The 19,824-nt window shown below is 39.9% G+C and overlaps 1 protein-coding gene across 4 annotated transcripts in view; it reads left to right on the forward strand.

Moving 5' to 3' along the window:
• Window positions 1-970: 970 nt before the first annotated feature.
• Window positions 971-19,824, forward strand: part of WDR7 (WD repeat domain 7) — a 363,724-nt gene continuing 344,870 nt past the window's right edge. For 3 of the 4 annotated variants that reach the window (XM_081251713.1, XM_081251715.1, XM_081251716.1), the window contains exons 1-2: window positions 971-1,167; window positions 18,857-18,936. The gene's annotated coding sequence lies outside the window, so the exon portion shown is untranslated. The remainder of the gene's footprint in view (window positions 1,168-18,856; window positions 18,937-19,824) is intronic. The other variant, XM_081251714.1, reaches the window with a different exon arrangement.

Below are 19,824 nucleotides of genomic sequence, written 5' to 3' on the forward strand. Positions count from 1 at the left end.
AATTCTTACTTGTCCTATAAACGCATTAGTGAGATTACAAAGGAAAAACAAAGCCAGGGAATGAATATATTGTCTATCTTTTTAACACAACTGACTGTTGGTCACCAGCATGGCACCAGTTTTTTCCTTGGCTACCATTCATTCATTCACTCATTCACCAAATATTTGGGAGGCAGATAAGCAAGCATAATAAGTAATTAACATCTATTGAGCTTGTTTAACCTTCTAGACATCCACGAGGTTATTATGCCTATTTCGTATGTGGGGATATTGAGGAGAAAAAAGAGAAAAAGCAAGATGCCCCAGATGACACTAACAGTGTGCAGAGGAGGAACCGGGATCCGAATACACGCCTCTCTGAATGCAGAACTTACGTCCACCACTCTTTGCCGCCCACACGAGTGTACATTCATTCTCTCCCCTGTACAGGAATGTTGCACAAGGTCAGACTTCCCCTAGTCAAGTAGCCGAGTTCCTCCTCTGGCCCTGTGTATCGGGGCCAACAGCCAAGATCGGGGTCAGAGGAAAACAGTAACCAAGTCCCAGAGCTAACACTTTCCAGGAGTCTGGACCGAGTCTCGGGAGCAGAAGACTAAATCTGCAACATCCTGGTCACAGGACACAAACACCTAGACTTGCCATTTCATCCATCCCTCCATCTTGGTCCTCCCAGCATGGGACTCCAGGCGAGAAGAAAGGCGAGAAGAGGCGAGAAGAAAGCCTAGACCAGCCTTCCCATAACCAAAATGGCCGCCGCACACTCCCTGCCCACAGCTAACATGGTCGCCTCCGTTTGGTCTCCATGGTAACGCAGGCCGCTCTTTTCGAGCCGGCCTAGGACAGGCTTGTAGGGAAATGAGGGGAGTTTCCCTCCCCCTCATTTTTGCGACAGTTGCCGGGAAAGTCACGGCAGTTGGCGGGTGTCAGCTGATTTACTGCGGCGGCGGCGGCGGCGGCGGCGGCGGCGGCGGTGGTGGCGGCGGCAACGGCATCTTGCAGCCTCTCTGGAGAGACGGAGGCTGGGCTGGGGTTACAGTCCAAAGTTTTCCCACCAGGATTTGCCCACCCCACCTCCTCTCTGGATACGTCCTCGCCTTGTCCTCTTTGCCAGGACGCCTGCAGGTGGTGGGACAGAAAATACCGAGGCATAAGATGAAGCTGTGACAGGTAAAGGGCTTTCGAGCTTCCCCGGGGGGGACCCCAGCGCGGAATGTGCCCTCAACGTGAAGGTCAGAGGCCGGGGGTCAAGGGTCACAGCTCCGCTCCACCTGGGGGCGGTGTCAGCTGTCAGAGCGCTGCTGCTGGAAGCTCTGGTCTGTGCGGCGCCTGCAGCTTCAGGCCCACGACTAGGCGCCTGTGCCTGGAGCGTGGGTCCTGCCAGGGGTCTGTGGGACTCCTTGGCCTAGTGAGTGACATTTGCTACTGGTGACACTGGCTTTGGTCTTGAGATGGGACCGCCTTGCCCGCAGTGGCAATCTAAACGGGGTGAGATGCTTAATGTTGATGGGTGGCTGGTTCTTAACAGTGCTTTTGGGAAATGCTGTGCTTGCTTTTGGGGTACACATAGCCTCTCCTGGTACTCTTTAGTTTGCCCTTGCCTAAGGTACTGAGACGTCTGTTAGTACACCTGCCCGCTCTCATCCCTTTGCCCCAAGACTTGGTCTAAGAGGATTCCTGCTATGCCTGCTCCCTTACTAGTGGGTCCCAGGGTTCTGAAACTATATGTTTGGAGTTAGCAATACCCTGCCTTGGATTCAAAAATTGCGTTTTATGTTTTGATTTACTTGCTATGTCAGTTTCTCAGGTCCTAGAATTTGAAACTATGGCAGCTACAGTTGCATCACAGACAGCACTGGAATTGTTGATGCTGCTGATTTTAGGGTTCAGTGAGAGCTACAGCTTGCTTTTGCATTAGCATTTGCCAGGAGCCCAAAAAGGCAAGCTGTGACTCTTTCCGACGTTTATTGTTTAGGGCTTTATGGGCAGGATGTCAAGAGTTGCCTGTTATATGAGAGAAATTGATTGAGTTTTTTGAAATATACACACACACTTTTTTATAAGTAATTTGTGACAGTATGGAGGTGGAGGACAGCTTAAAAGTGAAAATAATGTGTTGAAATGCCTTTATTATTTCAAATCGGGCAAACAGAACAGTATAAATACGTAGTAAATGCCTTGTTAATTTCCTTTTTTAAAAAAATGTATTTTATTAAGGGACTTCCCTGGTGGTCCAATGGTTAAGACTCCCTGTTTCCACTGGAGGGGGCGTGGGTTCGATCCCTGTTCGGGGAACTAAGATCCTGCATGCCGTGCGGTGCGACCAGAAAAAAAAAAATTTTTTTTATTGAAGTACAGTTGATTTATAATGTTGTGTTAGTTTCTGGTGTACAGCAAAGTGATTCAGTTGTACATATATATAATAGTTTGCATTTGCTAATCCCAAATTCCCAACCTATCCCTCCCCCACCCATCCTCCCTGTGTGCAATCACAAGTCTGTTCTTTATGTTTGTGAGTCTGTATCCGGTTTATAGATAGGTTCATTTGTGTCATATTTTAGATTCCACACATGCCTTGTTAATTTTCAGAGATTATTGTGAGAAATTCATTTAAGTGTCTATCTTTATTTTAAAAATGCTTCAAACCCTACTTAACAGCAAGCCCGGAGTGTACACTTTGTTTTTTCTTATTGCCACCTGTAGCTAAATTTTAAAAGATCTTGATAATTGGATAACTCAAAGGGACTGGGCTTTGCCTTGTTTGACTATCACTGTGGGAACTTAAATTTTGAGATAGTTAGCCTTTTCTTTCTTTTTTTTTTTAATAGGGGGGAGTACCAACCTTTATTTACACTTGGGTTCAAGTTCAGAGCCATCTGAGTATAGCGAAGCGGTAAAAAGCACAGATCCTGGGACTAAGGTTCATATTCCAACACAGAATAATAACTAAGTGACAACCGGCAAATGTTACCAACAGTCTCTTCAGTAAAGTGGACAGAGCATCCCCCCAGCTTCTAGCAGCTATCATGGCTGCCTCTGCCCCAGTGTCCACCCTGGGTACTCCACCTCGGAGGCAGCTCAGCCAAGAGAGTGTGTGCTCTGCAGGTCTCAGCTCAGTGGTTAGGGTGGGACTCGGTGAGTTACTGAACCTCAGAGGTAGCCCCTAACTCCAAGACATTCACCAAAGGCAAGAAACAGGAACGCGGACTGGTTCATGGACTGAGTGAGATCTTACAATTTCCTTTGGTTTTCATTTGGATATAAGCTATGTTTTGAGGAAGCGAGGTGGTCTATCTGTGTGACAGGCTTAGCATCGCAAACTCTAAAGGTAGCGAGCTGGTTTTGTGCCTTTGCCCTCGGAAGGTAGGGTGACATTTAGCCTTAGTGGTGTCCTCTATGTTAGGTGAGTCCTTAAAGTTTGTTTTGTACCTCTAATGCAGAGGATTGAGTTAATTTTTTCAATTCAGTCATCATCATTGGGCTGTTCAACGTGTGTCTCCGGTTTTTTTCTGTTCATTGTCTTTTATATCCAGTTTCCACTCCCTTCCCTTGCCCACCAACCCATAGACAATCATTCCGACATGTATGTGTTATTAAATGTGTGTTGTGTTGGGTGCCCACATTTTATATAAATTTATTTAATTATTTGTTTATTTCATTTTTGGCTGCGTTGGGTCTTTGTTGCTGCGCCGGGCGCTCTCCTCTGCGGCGAGCGGGGGGCGGGGGCTACTCTTCATTGCGGTGCGCGGGCTTCTCACTGCGGTGGCCTTTCCTGCTGTGAAGCGTGGGCTCCAGGTGCACGGGCCTCAGTAGTTGTGGCTCGCGGCCTCTAGAGCACAGACTCAGCAGTTCTGTCGCACGGGCCTAGTGGCTCTGCGGCATGTGGGACTGTCCCAGACCAGGGCTTGAACCTGTGTCCCCTGCACTGGCAGAGCGACTCCCAACCACTGAGTCACCAGGGAAGTCCCCCTGGGCGCCCAAATTTTAAATTTATAGAGATGATATCATGCAAGATCTCATTAAAGTTTTTCCGCTCCCTACTCTCTACTATTTAAGGATCTATTTGTGTTCCTGTCCATTGCTTCTAACTGATACACAGTACTTCAGAATTTCCATCTACTACAGTTTATATGCTGACTGTCCTATTTGTGGATACCCATGTAACGTTCATTTTCCTACCACTTTAGGCAATACTGTGATAAACATACCTTTTAGACCTCTATGATGCTTTCTTTGAGATATATATCCAGCAATGTGATTTCTGGATCATAGGGTTTTCATATATTTTATTGAAGGATTGCCAGATTGTGTTCCAGAACAAGCTGCCGTGGTCTCTACACCTGCAGGAAGTTCAGGAGAGTTTCTGTATCCTTGTAACCCCACCGATGCTTAGTGTTATCCAGCCCCCTGCTTTTTCCAGACGAATGGATACAAAGTGAAATCTCATTTTAAATTACATTTCATTATTAACTCATGAGTTTGAGCCTTTCTTCATGGGCATTTTATCTTTTTGGGTTTTCCCTTTTGTAAAATTGTTTATTCCTTTACCCATTTTTATTTTGAGGTTTCATGCCTTGTTGATCTTCAGAAGCTCCTTGTATTTCCTAGATACTAGTCCTTTAAATATTGTATCTGTTCCTATTCTGTCATTTGTCTATATAACTTTTTTTATGATGTCCTTCATTGAACAGAAATTTTCTACTTGATATAATCAAATTAAAATTTTTTTGCCTATGGTTTGTGTTTTGGGGGTTTTGTTTAAGAAGTCTTTCCCCAATTCTGTGTCACAAAGTTACCTATTTTATGTACTACTAACTTTATAGTTTTCCTTTAAATTTATAGGTATTGAATACATCCAGAGTGTCTTTTTACATGTCACAAGGTAGAGACCCAGTTTATTTTCCGTGTAGTGTGCCAGTTTTCCTAGTATCATTCTCTCCTTTCCCCATAGATAAGTGGTGCCACACTTACTGTATATTGACCTCTCATAGAAGCTCTGAAAACTGTATTCTGTTCCTTTGGCTTATTTGTTTGCTCTTGCTCGAATATCATGCTGTTTTAGTACTGTGGCTTTGTATGGTTATTTTTTCCTACATGAGTAAGTTTTCCTATTTATTTTGTTTAGCTTTATTTTGAAATAATTATAGATTAAAGAAGTTGCAAATCTAGTACAGAGAGGTCTGGTTTCCCCAATGGTTACATTTCATATAACTTCACTCAATTTCCCTCAACTGTTACATTTTATACAACTATGGTGAAATAGCAAAACCAAGAAATTGACATTGTTACAAGGCCAGTATATAGTTCTATGCCATTTTATCACCTGTGTAGGTAGATACCTGTAACTACCACTGCCATCAAGATACAGAACTACTCTATCACCACTAAGACCTTTGTGCCACCCCTTTCAAGTCAGTTCCGTCTCCCTTCCTCTATTATCTCTAACTCCTGTTCACTAGTCAATTTTCCATCTATACTTTGATCATTACAAGTGTGCTGTATAAATGGAATTATACAGCATGCGACTTTTTGAGATTGAGATTCATCTGAATTGTTGGGTGAGACAATTTTTGAGAGTCATCCAAATTGTTGTGTAATTTGGGTAGTATTCCATGGTATATATGTACCACAGTTTGTTTAAACATTCACTGGGACATTGGGGCTGTTTTCAGTTTTTTGCTATTACAAACAAAGCTGCCTATGGAAATTCTTGTACAGTTTTTTTTTGTGGATATAATTTTTCACATTTTCTGGGATAAATGCCTAGGAATATGACTGCTAGGTGGTATGGTAAGTGTATGTTTAGTGTTTGAAGAAATTGCCAAACTGTTTTCCAGAGGGGCTGCACCATTTTACATTCCCACCAGCAATGTATGAGAGATTGAGTTTCTTTGCATCCTCGCCAGCATTTGGTAATTGTCACTATAATTCATTGTGGTCTTAATTTATGTTTCCCAAATGGCTAATGATGTTAAATTTCTGGTAAGGCAAGTTTTCCATTCTTTTTCCATTTTCAAAGTTGGCTTGGCTATTTGTGGATTTTTATTCTTTTCTATATATTTTGGAGCTAGAGTTTCTAAAGACAGAACAACTATAATTTTGATTTAGTATGCATTGAACTTATAGCTTTATTTTGGGGAGAATTGACATTTTTATAATATTAGATCACCCTATCCAAGAGCATGGAATGGCTTTCCATTTATGACTGAGCAGGAAGAAATTTTTTGCAGTTTTAAAAAATATCGTGAGTAGATACTAATTTAAAGTAGATTATCGCTGATAGAAGAAAATGCTACTGATTTTCATATATTGATATTCTACCTTTGTGTGTGTGTGTTCTACTAGACAGAGATCAAAATCCATAGTATAAATCTTGAAATAGTTTTGGTACTTGTAGAGTTAGACCTGGAACTAGGTAGTGCTTTTATTCCTGGTTTATCTGTTACATTTCTCTGTGACACTGTTTTGTTTGTTGCGATGGATAAACTCAATGATTAGAGTGTGGGGGTTTATAGGTTCTAGCCCCATTTTGTTCATTCATTGTTGCACTTTACAGAGAGTTCGTAATCTTACATATATGCATGCCAGTGATCACGGGCAAAACCAACTGAGAGCTTATGTATGGCTCAGTGAGATCCTGTCATCAATAAGAGGATACCTTACCTTTCTACTTATAGATACTATGATTGTGATGTTAACTTAGAATTTGAACTCTGTGCACATTCATTTGCCTTGATCTGTATCTGATACTTAAAGCCACTTTGCTGATAAGAGCACAAAAGATATTGTTCGAAGAAGTCCTACACCATGACTGCATTCAGAAAGTCCTGTCCAAGTGGAATTTTTTTGTTTTCTATTAAGTAATGTATACACGATATTCATAAAACAGTAAATATTCTAAATAAAATTAGGCATCTTTTCCAAAATGTGTTGGTGATGTTTAATGAAAATGTAGGTTTTTTGGGCTGATGGTTGCTTGTGTTAGTAGTCATCAAAAAATGTTGGAACAATAAAGTGTTAGGGCCCTGCTCAGTTCAGGGCGGAGAAAATTTCTGAAGTACTGAGAGTTATTCTGTAGGCTCTTGTAGAATAGAAAACTACTGGAAAGATGTGGCTTTTTAACCACTGCCTCCCATACAGTTAGCAATTGTAATTTATGACCCTTCAAACTCACGGAAAACATTTTACTAGTGTTTTGCACATACATATTTCTCTCTGAATGTTGGTAGTTATTATATGTCAATGATAACAGATTGATAGAATGTGCCAGTTACCTTCTGTTCTCACATTCAAGTTTTTTATTTGGCTGTCTTCCTTAAGGGCTCTTCTTTTTTCTAAACATTTCAAATACAGACAAACAGTAAAAAGCCACCATTAATGGGAATGAAAAGTTCGCTCTAATGCAATATCAGTTTACTTAGTTTGAAACAGTTTTGTGATTCACTAACAGGCCTTGGTGAGTGTGGTAGCGATTAAAATAAACCATGTTAGGTGATTTGCTGCATAGGTCCTAAGACATGTCTTGTTGTGTATGTGTCACAGAGTAAAAGAGGCTAGAATATAGGTGCAACCTGCAGCTGGGGAAAAGTAATTAGTACATTAACAGGGATTTGATTAAGGAGACTTGTATTAATTGTTGGCACTATTATAGAAAAATTCATTGAAAAGCAACTCTGAAATCCGAAGCATGTAAAATCAAGATGTATTTTAATTTATTGATGGGTACAACATTTTTAAAGCCAAGCAAATGAACGTCATTCATTACTTTGTTCATTGATTCAGTAAATATTTGGGTACCTCATATGTGGCAGAAATTCTAGGTGCTGGGAATACAGTATAGAACAAAACAAACATAAATCATCACCTTCTTGGAGCTTATGTTATAGTGGCAGATTCAGACAAGAAATAAATAAGTATAACACTTGGTATGTTAAATGATTGTAAGTGCTCTGGAGAAGTATAATAAAATACCATTGGAGTGGTGGATTTTGCAATTTATGCTGGTCAGGAAAGGCCTCACTGAGAAGATGACATTTTAGCAGAGACCTAAAGTGGTTGAAGGAGCTCTAAAGATGGACTTGCCGTTACTTGAGATGGGGAAGACTGTGGGAGGGGCAGATTTGGGGAAGAAGACCAGAGACTCACTTTTGAACATGTCAAGTTTGAGAAGCTTATTAGCTATCCAGATGGAAATGTTGAGTAGGACACTGCATATGTGGAATCAGAAGAGAGCCATCAGCTAGAAATTGGGAAATTGTTCAGGTATAGCTGGTATTTAAAGCTGCGAGGCTTGGTGAGATCACTGAGGGACGGAGGGAGGGAGTATTGCCAGAGGAGAGAAGTCCAAGGACTAAGCTCTGGGTGTGCCAATATTTAAAGGTCAGAAAATGAGGAAAAATAGAGACTAAAGCCATGGACTTTAGCCTGCTACTAAAGGTAGTAGGAAGATATGAAGACTTGGGGGCCAAGTGAAAAAGTGTTTCAAGGGAGAGGAAGTATGAACTATGCCCAATGCTGTTGGTAGGTCAAGAAAGATGCGGATTATGACTTGACACTGGGTTTAGCAATGGGGAGGTTTTGGTGACCTTGTCAAGAGCATTTGTGTGACAGGTGGAAACTTTTCTATCATCTATGCATTGACATAAGGAGGGGAATGATGTTACAAATGAGGACATTCTGATTTGGAAAGAGGTACATATTTCCTTAAGGTTACAGTTAATAAATGGGGGAGCTGGGTCTGTCCTAGTTAGTGTGACTCTCAAATCTTCACACTTACTCAACACAGCTTACTGATCCCCATACTGTGACAGTTCATCTTCTAGTTGGGAAACCATGTTTGTTTTTTCTTCTGGGTATTTTAATTTATGAACAAGGAGAAGCTTCAGTGCTCAGTTTAGAGTTTTGATGGCAGTGTGAGGGAAAGCAGTAGGAATGGTTGGGGATGGAGGTGAGATGAGAGGTGGTTCGGGAGATAAGGCTGAAGTTCGTTCTACCAGATGGGTTCTGTTTACCCTAAAATGTAGGGGCTTGGTGGGCATAGTTTGCTTTTAGGTTAATCAGTAACTCTTGAAACTGAGGCAGGTTGGTGATGGATAGAGCCTAAGTAGCTGCAGAAATTTAAAACGTGATTCATATGCCTCAAAATCTATGAATCATTTTTAAAATTGTGATTTATTTTTGACCAGATAGCTCTACAGTTTTTCAAAACCCAGCTCTTGCTCGCTCAGGGCTGTCTTAGCAATGAGAAGTAAGTGTAGTCTTCTGTTGCCATCTGCTCATGCCACATGTTCTTTTGAAACAGAATACTGGAACTTCCTTTAGCAAAGCCGTCCTAAAGTCTCAAGTTCACTGGGAGTAGATTTCTTGCCACTCAAATAAGAGAGTATTATCTTGTGAACTTAGCGACAAGCTTGGTGTTCCGAAGGTGGTGTCCCTCACAACTGTTCAATTCCAGACACCCTTTGTTCTGAGGAAGCAGCTCAGTAATTCCTTCATGCATTTTATGATCTAGCTATCTCATTGCATTATAACAAACAGTCTTCATTACTTGATTCAGTTTTTTCTAAGTCTTCAATGAGTTGATAGCAAAGGCACAAGCACAAAGAAAATTCATAATATTAATGACTACTTCCTTCATCAAACCATGAATTTGACTTTAACACACTTTTTTGCCAAATGGTGTAGGGATGTTCTGAGAATTTGAATAAACCTTTAAAGATTTCTTTCTTCATTCATTGCAATGGTGGCAAGTAGGTTTAGTTATTTAGTCTGTAGTCCCTGCTTTTCATAATCCCCATTGGTAGGTGGGTAGTGGAGGCCTGCTTGCTCTTGTTCATGTGTGCCTGTTCTCATGAGGGAGAATTGGAGTTTGTTTTTGTCTGCAGGTCTCAGAGGGCCTGCCTTGGGGCACAGGAAGCAAACAGACCAAGACAGTATTGACTCTCTGGTGAAAATGCCTGTATTCCTGGGCTAGAAATACATCTTGCTTTTGCATTTGAGCATTAGAAAGGCAATATAGAGAAATGAACATTGATCTGATACTAGATTTTTCATATGTAATCTTTTTTTATAGCTTTTAGAAATCACATGGGATACCAGTATCCCATGAGATTTTGCAGAACAGTATGGTCTTATCAGAGTATCACTCCATAGGTTATTCATGGTTTTAAAGGGGAAAAATAGCCTTAGTCAAGTGGTCATAGGTGGCATCACCAATAGTGGGACACTGTGATGTTATGTCTCCTGTGGTGATGCAGTGTGAAGTGTACATCACCTATGAAGGATACTTGCCAAACATGTTTCACTTGAGCCCGATGATGCCTTTAGATCCAACTTCCAGTTTATAGGAAGAACAGGAGATAGATGAACATGTGATAAATGACATTGTAAATAAAATCAGACAAATCTAAAATCTGGAACATTCTACAAGAAATTGGTTTTGTTTATTTAAAGTTAATATGAAGAGTGAAAGTTAATATGAAAAATGAAGTAGGACTGTTCTAGAACTAAAGAGTAAAGAGGCATCACAACCAAATGCAGTGAGTAAAACTTGAATATTTTACTTACTGGTTTAAAAAAATATATAAAAGATACTTTTTAGACAGTCGAAGTAATTTGAAATTGGACTGGATTTTAGATACTATTAGAGGATTATTATGGTATTGATAATGGTGACTGTGATAATGGCATTGTGTTTATGAAGGAAAATGTTCTTATTTTTAAGCTTGGTTTTTAGGGGTGAATTGTCATGATATGTGTAGGTTATTTTCAAATGGCTCAGCAAAAAAAAAATCTCTATATACACATGTATTGACAAGGGAAATTTGACAAAATATTATTTGTGGAGTGATCTTGAGAGATCTTTATACTATTTTCAAACTTTTTGTATATTCAACATTTTTTGTAATAAAAAGTTGGGGAGAATCACAAGGGGAAAAGTAAATTTCATCTTAAGCCTTTTGTTAAAAGAAAAATCAAATTAAAAAAATATTCCCTTGGGGGACTTCCCTGGCAGTCCAGTGGTTAAGACTCTGCACTTCCACTGAAGCGGGCACAGGTTCTATCCCTGGTCCAGGAACTAGGATCCCGCATGTCACGCGGTGCAGCCACAAAAACGGATTAATCTCCAAAACATACAAGCAACTCATGCAGCTCAATATCAAAAAAACAAACAACCCAATCCAAAAATGGCAGAATACCTAAATAGACATTTCTCCAAAGAAGATATACAGATTGCCAACAAACACATGAAAGAATGCTCAACATCATTAATCATTAGAGAAATGCAAATCAAAACTACAATGAGGTATCACCTCACACCAGTCAGAATGGCCATCATCAAAAAATCTACAAACAATAAATGCTGGAAAGGGTGTGGAGAAAAGGGAACACTCTTGCACTGCTGGTGGGAATGTGAATTGATACAGCCACTATGGAAAACAGTATGGAGGTTCCTTAAAAAACTACAAATAGAACTACCATATGACCCAGCAATCCCACTACTGGGCATATACCCTGAGAAAACCATAATTCAAAAAGAGTCATGTACCAAAATGTTCATTGCAGCTCTATTTACAATAGCCAGGAGATGGAAGCAACCTAAGTGTCCATCATCAGATGAATGAATAAAGAAGATGTGGCACATATATACAATGGAATATTACTCAGCCATAAAAAGAAATGAAATTGAGTTATTTGTAGTGAGGTGGATGGACCTAGAGTCTGTCATACAGAGTGAAGTAAGTCAGAAAGAGAAAAACAAATACCATATGCTAACACATATATATGGAATCTAAGGAAAAAAAAAAAGGTCATGAAGAACCTAGGGGTAAGACAGGAATAAAGACACAGATCTACTAGAGAATGTCCTTGAGGATACGGGGAGGGGCAAAGGTAAGCTGTGACACAGTGAGAGAGTGGCATGGACATATATACACTACCAACTGTAAAATAGATAGCTAGTGGGAAGCAGCCGCATAGCACAGGGAGATCAGCTCGGTGGTTTGTGACCACCTAGAGGGGTGGGATAAGGAGGGTGGGAGGGAGGGAGACGCAAGAGGGAAGAGATGGGAACATATGTATATGTATAGCTGATTCACTTTGTTATGAAGCAGAAACTAACACACCATTGTAAAGCAATTATACTCCAATAAAGATGTTAAAAAAAAATAAAGAGCTCACCTCCACTTTTGTAGAGCAGAAGGGTGAATTTGGAGCTGAGAAACAAAAACTTGATAACTGGCACTGTGAAGGTCTTTTGATGACACCTGTATCAATTTTCATCTGAAAGTTTCACCCCCATTCTTTTTTTTTTTTTTTTTTTTTTGTGGTACACGGGCCTCTCACTGTTGTGGCCTCTCCCGTTGCAGAGCACAGGCTCCGGTCTCTCAGGCTCAGCGGCCATGGCTCACGGGCCCAGCCGCTCCGTCGCATGTGGGATCTTCCCGGACCAGGGCACGAACCCGTGTCCCCTGCATCGGCAGGCGGACTCTCAACCACTGCGCCACCAGGGAAGCCCTCACCCCCATTCTTGTTAAAAATTTTGCTAGGTGTACAATTTATTTTTTCCTCAGCACTTGAAAATATCATTCCACGGTCTTTTGGCTTTAATTGAGAAGTCACCTGTCAAAAAAAAAAAAAAAATTCCCTTGGGAGTTCCGTGGTTGCCTAGTGGTTAGTATTCTAGGCTTTCACTGCTGTGTCGTTCAACTGAGATTCCACAGGCCGCTGCAAGGTGCAGACAAAAAAAAAAAAAAAAGAAAAAAAGTCCAAATCTAGTGAAAAACAGGGATGAAAGATCCTCCCTTGTTCCTTGAATTTTTCTTAGGGCTTTCTAGGCCTTCACATAGCTAGGCAGAATAAAGCTGAAAAAATAGGAAGAAGATAATTGGGAGAGTACACTGTACCAGAAACCAAAGAGAGAGGGTTGAGGATTAGCAAATGATCAGCCATGTCAAACTAATAGCTGTGTAAGACTGAATATAGTGTAAGGACTGACCAAGATGGTTAGAAAGAGTAGGTATCAACAGTCCATTAATGTCAAAGCATCCTCTCTTTCCTCACTTCTCTCCTAAGGCCTTGCTTCTCTCTGCAGTATTGGAGAGTTCTTTCCTGGAGTATCATATTAGAGAAATGTTGACCTCTTCATGTAGAGGGCAATCTTGAGCATCCTTAGATTAGGTATGTTTGAAGATAGAATCTAGATTACATGAGGCCTTTTGTAGTAAGGAAATGGAAATACTGTGTTTAAGGCCATGGGTTTCAAGATGTTGATTGTAATTACAGTGAGAGAAACAGAGATAAAATGAGAGAAAGAATGAATGAGAGAGAGAGAGAGAGGGAGAAAGAGAGATAGCAATTACTAGATTCACAAGCAGGGGCTATTAACAAGTGAAAGTGTTTTGGACAAAAATGAGATGTGAACATGTTTGAAGGACAAAGCCTAATTTAACTGAAAGACAGATGAAATGGTAGACAGTGAAAGGATAATTAAGGGAGTAAGATCCTTCAAAGAGTCCAGGAAGAATTAGATTTAGCAAAAAAGATGAGATATTCCTTCCTCAGACATACCTTGCTTGGAAAGCTTAATAAATGGTAATTATTGTTATTCTCTGTTTATTCATTCAATAAGTACATATTGGTCACTAGTAAAAGTCTATAACTATTCTAGGTGCTGGTAAGTCACCTCAAATCCCAGTGAAATGCAGTTTGCTTGATAATGATTAAATAACAAAGATGGTGGGCTTACGTCGATGATTTGGTTTTACTCTCCAGGGAAACAGATTTTAGTGGAATGGATGCATTTATAAACAAATAACTGCACACAAAGTGACGAGCCTTCTGCACCAGTGTGTAGAAAATCTTGTGAAAACGTGGTTGCAGGAGCAGTGAATCACAGGTGTTGGGACAGGGCACTCACAGCAGAGAGGAGCTCGTGTCGGAACAGGTTATAGGCTAAAGACAAACACTTGTTAAAGTTAAATGGTTTTTTGAAAACTCCATGTTGTGTGTGTATGTGCATCTTTAAAATAAAAGAACCTGGTGAATCAGGGCCATGGATTTTATTTTATTTGTTTATTTATTTTGGCCCTGCACATCTTGCGGCATCTTGGTTCCCCTACCAGGGATCGAGCCTGGGCCCCTTGCAGTGGAAGTGCGGCGTCCTAACCGCTGGACCGCCAGAGAAGTCCCGTGGGCCATTTAATTTATTTATTAAACTGTCTTTTGGAATACAGTGAAATACCCAAAGGCCGGGGGGAAAAAAGCCCTTAAGACCAAAGGATTTATCTTGAGAATCAGGATTCCCACTCAATCCAGTCTCTTACTTCTCTTACTCTTCCTTTTCAGAGGTAGTTTTCATTACTTTTTTTTTTTTAATTTGGTATCATCACAGAATTATTCTAAACGTTTGTGTGTGTGTATTACAGATGTGTGTAGATACATATATATACCCCTTTTGGAACCTAAAATGGGAATGTATTTTACACACTGTACTGCACCTTTTCCCCCCACTATATATTTTGGAGATTATTTCATATCTCATGCTGCAGTGTTCCATTGTAAGACTCTCTAATAATTTATTTAATCCCTGATTTATGGACACTAAAGTTCTTTCCATGTACCCATTAACAGTTAGAGAAATTTTCAAGCACATAAAAACAGTAAGAACAATGTAATGAACCCTCTTGTACTAAAAGGAACTTCAACGCTTATTTTTACAATTTGGGTTCCCTGGCCAGCAGATTCTGAGATGGAGATTAGCACTCAGGTTTATAAGGGAGTGCTCTTAGTCCCAGACACCTGGGGAAAGGAAGCAGGTTTGGCCAGAGGGAGAAGTTGAGCTGTAATGAGTCTCAGCGGAATCTCAGTTGACCCTGGGGGTAGTTCCAAAGATGGAATGAGCCTTCAGAACTATACTGAATTGATATGAGGGGGCCTGGCCTTTACTGTTTATCCCTGGATTGATCAGTTGTTGGATGTGGGCTGTCCTCCTGGAAGGGGGCAAGGTGTCTCCCTTTGGCTGGGGCAGTCGTTAGTGGGGACTGACAGCCCAGTGCTCTCAGCGGCTGGGGTAATAAGTCCTTTATTCCCGAGGTGGATCTGGATGCGTACCACCCATCACGCTTATGATCCCGTTTCACCTTCATCCCTTCCAATACCTCTTACCCGCTCTTCCCCTCCACCATCTCCCACATGCCAGACCCCAGACATCAGATCATTTCATCCATAAATACTACAGTTCTACTTACCTTTGAGTAATGTGTTTTAGTAAAATCTTGATTAACCAGATTGACTGGAGAATGACGTTTTCTGGTCAATGGAATTTTGTGGTAAATGCAGACAACATAGAATAAGGAAGGGTATTTATTTCGTTAGGAATCAGGAGGGCTGTGTGTGCCTGTGAGCTCTGAGATGAGTTTGCAGTGTAATTTTGAGAGAGTTGCCAAAGGACCTAAATGTGGAGGGCGGGAGGAGGGGCTCAGCGGCCCCTTCCCATAGTGAGTAGTTATGTTTAGGCAAAACTTTGTAGTCTTCTTTCCCTTTCATGGCAGATTTTGATAAAACTGCAAAACAGGGTTTAATTTTCTTTTCTATCAACTTTGAATTTGGAAAATGTGAGCAACTAAGCTCTTCTGTGCCTATTTAAATTAAGGGGAAAAAAAGTCCACTAAGGGGATTGCCGCTCACAGAACCTGAGAATAAAACCTCTTAAAGTGGGGTTTGCTCCTGATTCCTATCCTGCTGGATAGGTTTACCGTTCTGGCTCCCCCAGGCTTGGAGTTAGCGCTGATGTTACAGTTTCACAGTCCAGTCACCAACACCTTCCCTGCCTCTTACCCTGGAGCCAGTCTGTTCTTGGTAACAGTGAGAAGTCCGTGTTCCCACTTTAGTGACACCTGGGTTGTTTGTTGTTTTTTAAATTATCTTTAAGGAGGAAGGGCCCCATTGAAGGGTAAACTTGTAATAAATTGGAATTTCAAATATTATGTACTTGTGTTTATAAAGAATAAATATCCACTCAAATAGATCTCTATAAGATGGTAATGAGCTATATACTTCTCTCCATTTCTATATTAGGAAGCCAGATTTTTTTTTTGTTTTTTGGTCAGTTACAAAAGCCTTTCTTTTACAACTGCTTAAATATCAAAAACAAAAGCAAAACAGCAGGAGGTTGACCCATATTTCATCAACTTTTGCAATGACTTGGTTCACTGATACAGGCAAAGGGTGCTTGGATTTTTCCCGTTCATGTGAGACACTTTTTGTTGAGTTCTCTGGTGCCGTTTTGTGAACATATTTCCTGAGCTCTAATTTCTCTGAGACCAGATTATGCCTCTGTTCCTCTGTTGTCTCATTACATTATTTTCCTCCTCCCGCCCCATGCTTGCTTACTTTCTCTTATCACTCTGCTTGGAAAGTAATGTTGCCAAATCTGGCTCCCTTTGCACCGATGCCGAATAAAAATACGGAGACAGAGAAATGGAAGATAAGAAATGGAGAGGCTTTTTATTTTCTTTGCCAGGCAAAGGGAAGACACAGCAGGCTAGTGCCTCAAGAACTGTGCCCCCCTCTTCCTGGGGAATTACAGGGATTCTTATAGGGGAGTTTGAAGTCCGAATTGAGTGATAAGGATCAAAATGGTGAAGGTCTTGCATTCTTCTTCTTCTTGCATTATTTCAAAACAGTCACTGCTGGAGTCAGGCAACCTGGTAATTGGGTCCGTTAGCCTCTGGGTTATCTATCGGTCTACATATGACCTCCTTTCTGAAATTCAAACAGCTACAAGGGGTTATTTGCTACAAGAGTTTATAGGGAGAGTAAAGAGTAAATACCAGGTGCAGGGTGTAAATTACCTAAATTACACAGGATTAGGGGTGACAGGTTAGATTTGTCAAGGACAAATCTAACTATAGACACTACAGATTAGTAACAGTTAAAATAAAACTAGGATTGATTAACTCATGCCAGTTTATGTTTCTTCTCTAGCCTGTTCACTGTTCCCTTTATTTTCCTGGTTATCAGGAAAGGAAAAACCTCATTTCAATTTTTGTTGCAACAGTCATAGTCATTCATGTCTTTTTCTTGCCTCTGGCCTTACATATTTCATCAAACCCCATGATCTACTGTTCTTCTATAATGCCTTATATTTTCTTTTTCTTTCAAAACTCTCATCATTTTAGCCAGGTTCTTATCACTGCAGCCAGGCTTATTGCAGTAGCATCCCATTTGGTTTTCCTGTCTGCAGTTTTCTCTGTGTTACTCCAAACTCCATACTATCTCAAATAGTCTTAGCATACTGCTTCTCTGCTTAGATGGATATATAGTTATGGGACCATTAAGTCTCTTTAAACTCTGGTCCTACTCAAGACCATTGTGAAACCTTGTAGTATCTTCTTCCTTCTCAAAACCTAAATTTGTAAATTCTGGTTCGGTGTATAATAATTTATCTCACATATTAGAATCTGAAATTATTGGTGACTTCACTAGGCATCAGTATCATAATAATAGTGCCTATTCTTTATGTAGAGGGCGTTTAGTATTTTAAATTGTTTTCTCTTTACTTTTGTTCTTGGAGTACCTTTGTGTAAAAAACCTGTATCGAAATCTATGTTGTGTTTTTATCAATTTGGTGTGTTGAACACCAAGTCCTATCTATTGTATATCTAAAATAGCTCTCATATTCATCTTATTATTACCATTTTCACCACTGCTAACCTTCATCATATATTTATTAAAGACGTCCCATATGGCAGACTATGCTCCACATCATATGGTGGTAAATACATAGATGTGGTTCTTGTTCTTAGGGAGCTTAAAGAGTAGTAGGGGAGACAGCCATTAGACAGAGAAATCCAGAAATAGTAATGAAGTTGTGATACATTTAGGCACCATCTCTCTTACCAGCAGTACTGCAGTAGCCCCACTGCTCTTCAAACCCAGAGTTTTCTCCCTCCCTTTTGTATTGTAGCTAGAGGGATCTTTCTGAAAAGCTAATCAGATTTAAAACAGTTGACCTGTTTTCCATTGCTATCAGGTTAAACTCCAAATTCCTTGAGGTGGGTTACCAAGTTCTTATGATTTGGTGCATGTTGGCTTGTTGCTTCTTGTCTCATTCTGCCTTTGTGCTCTGAATGCCAGCCCTGCTATTTTCACTGTCCAGAAAGAATTGAGATCTCTTACCTTGGGGATTTAGAATATGTGATTCCTTGAGCCTCTTCCTTGGGTAATTACTACTCATTCTCACTCATCATTTCTTCCAAGAACCCTTCCTGGACCCAGTGAAGTATAGGTTAGGATATCCATCTTTTGTGTCTCCATTAGGTCTTGAGATTTGTCCTGTATCACACTCTGTGGTAGTTGTTTGCATGTGTGTAAGCCCCATTGTGTAGGTCAATGTGTCTATTTTATCTACTGTGGTAATTCCATGGTGTAGACACAGAATGGAAACTTGGGAAATGAGATCAGAATTTAATTTGAAAGCTGTCTTAGTATTGGGATTGGAGTCTGTAGTATTATTTCTAATAAAGTCATGCAGAATTGAATTGTCATATTTGTAGATAGAATTGTTTGACAGGCGGATACAGTAGTAGTACTTTTATATTGTGTCAAAAAGTCAGTGAAGGATAGTAACCTCTTGAAAAGGTACAACTTTATTAAATGTTAAGCGACAGTGCTGAAAGAAATCAGTAGATGTGGAAGCAGAATGTGAAGAATAGCAAAATCTGTGTTTTTAAAAAGTTAATAGTTGCCGATCATCTGCCATGTGATGGATATTTTACTAGTTGCATTACATATATGATATATCTTAACCTTTATGACAGCTTTCTGAAAGGAGGGTATTATTGTCCATCTTTTACAGATGGGGAAGCCGACACCTAGAGGGGTAACTTTTTCAAGATTGCATAGAAGAGTCAGGATTTGAATATAGTTCTTCTGACTGTAAGTTCAGTGTTCTTTCAACTATTATTTTTGCTGTTGTTTTTAACTGAAGTATGGTTTTATTTCTGTATAGAACTGAGAAATAGGTGCAATTAGGTGAAATAGAAAAATACATGAAATTAAGGTAACCAAAAGAGATGACTTGATTTTTATCTCTCAGACCCCTGCTCTTTATGATTTGATTTCTTTGACTTCAAAATGATTCAAAATTAATTCTATAACTACCTCTTGATGAGAAAACTAAGCCTCAGAAATGAGACGATATGCTCAAAGCCTGCATGGTTGGTGGCAAAATGAGGGGTAGAATCTAGAACTGCTGTTATTTGACTCTAAAGCTTTTTCAGTAAAAAAGTTTTATTTAATAGCCAATGTCTAAATATAATTTTAAGTCAGATTTGATACAAACATAGATGAAAATTGAATGTTCTTAGCATTCTTCTGTTTTTAGGAGCATCTAGTCGTACAGCATATTTATTTATAACTCTAAAATTTGAAAGGTGGTATTTCCCCTTAATGTATTAGTTACAAAATATGAGTATATTGTACACAATATTTTGGAGAGTTAGTAAGAATTTTCTTCAGAGTTTCTATTACAGTTAATACTATATGGCATTAATCACTTATTTGATTTGGGCCTTTTCCAGAAAAATGTGATTTCTTTTTTTATCCCTGTGAATCCCTAATGTCCTTGCATATAGAGCAGTGAATTTTGAATTCGATCCCCCCCTCCCCCCCACCTTGGTTGGACAGAAGTTCTTACCTAATTCCTCAGATAAGCAGTTGTCATAGCAGATAAGCTGATGTAGTGTGATCCCCTGGAAAAGATATAGTGAAGTTCTGTAACATTATTTCCTAAGGGAGAATTGCTTTTTGGATCATTAATTTTAG

The sequence above is a fragment of the Mesoplodon bidens genome (assembly GCF_964165515.1).
Source record: "Mesoplodon bidens genome assembly, chromosome: 13".
NCBI lineage: Eukaryota > Metazoa > Chordata > Mammalia > Artiodactyla > Ziphiidae > Mesoplodon > Mesoplodon bidens.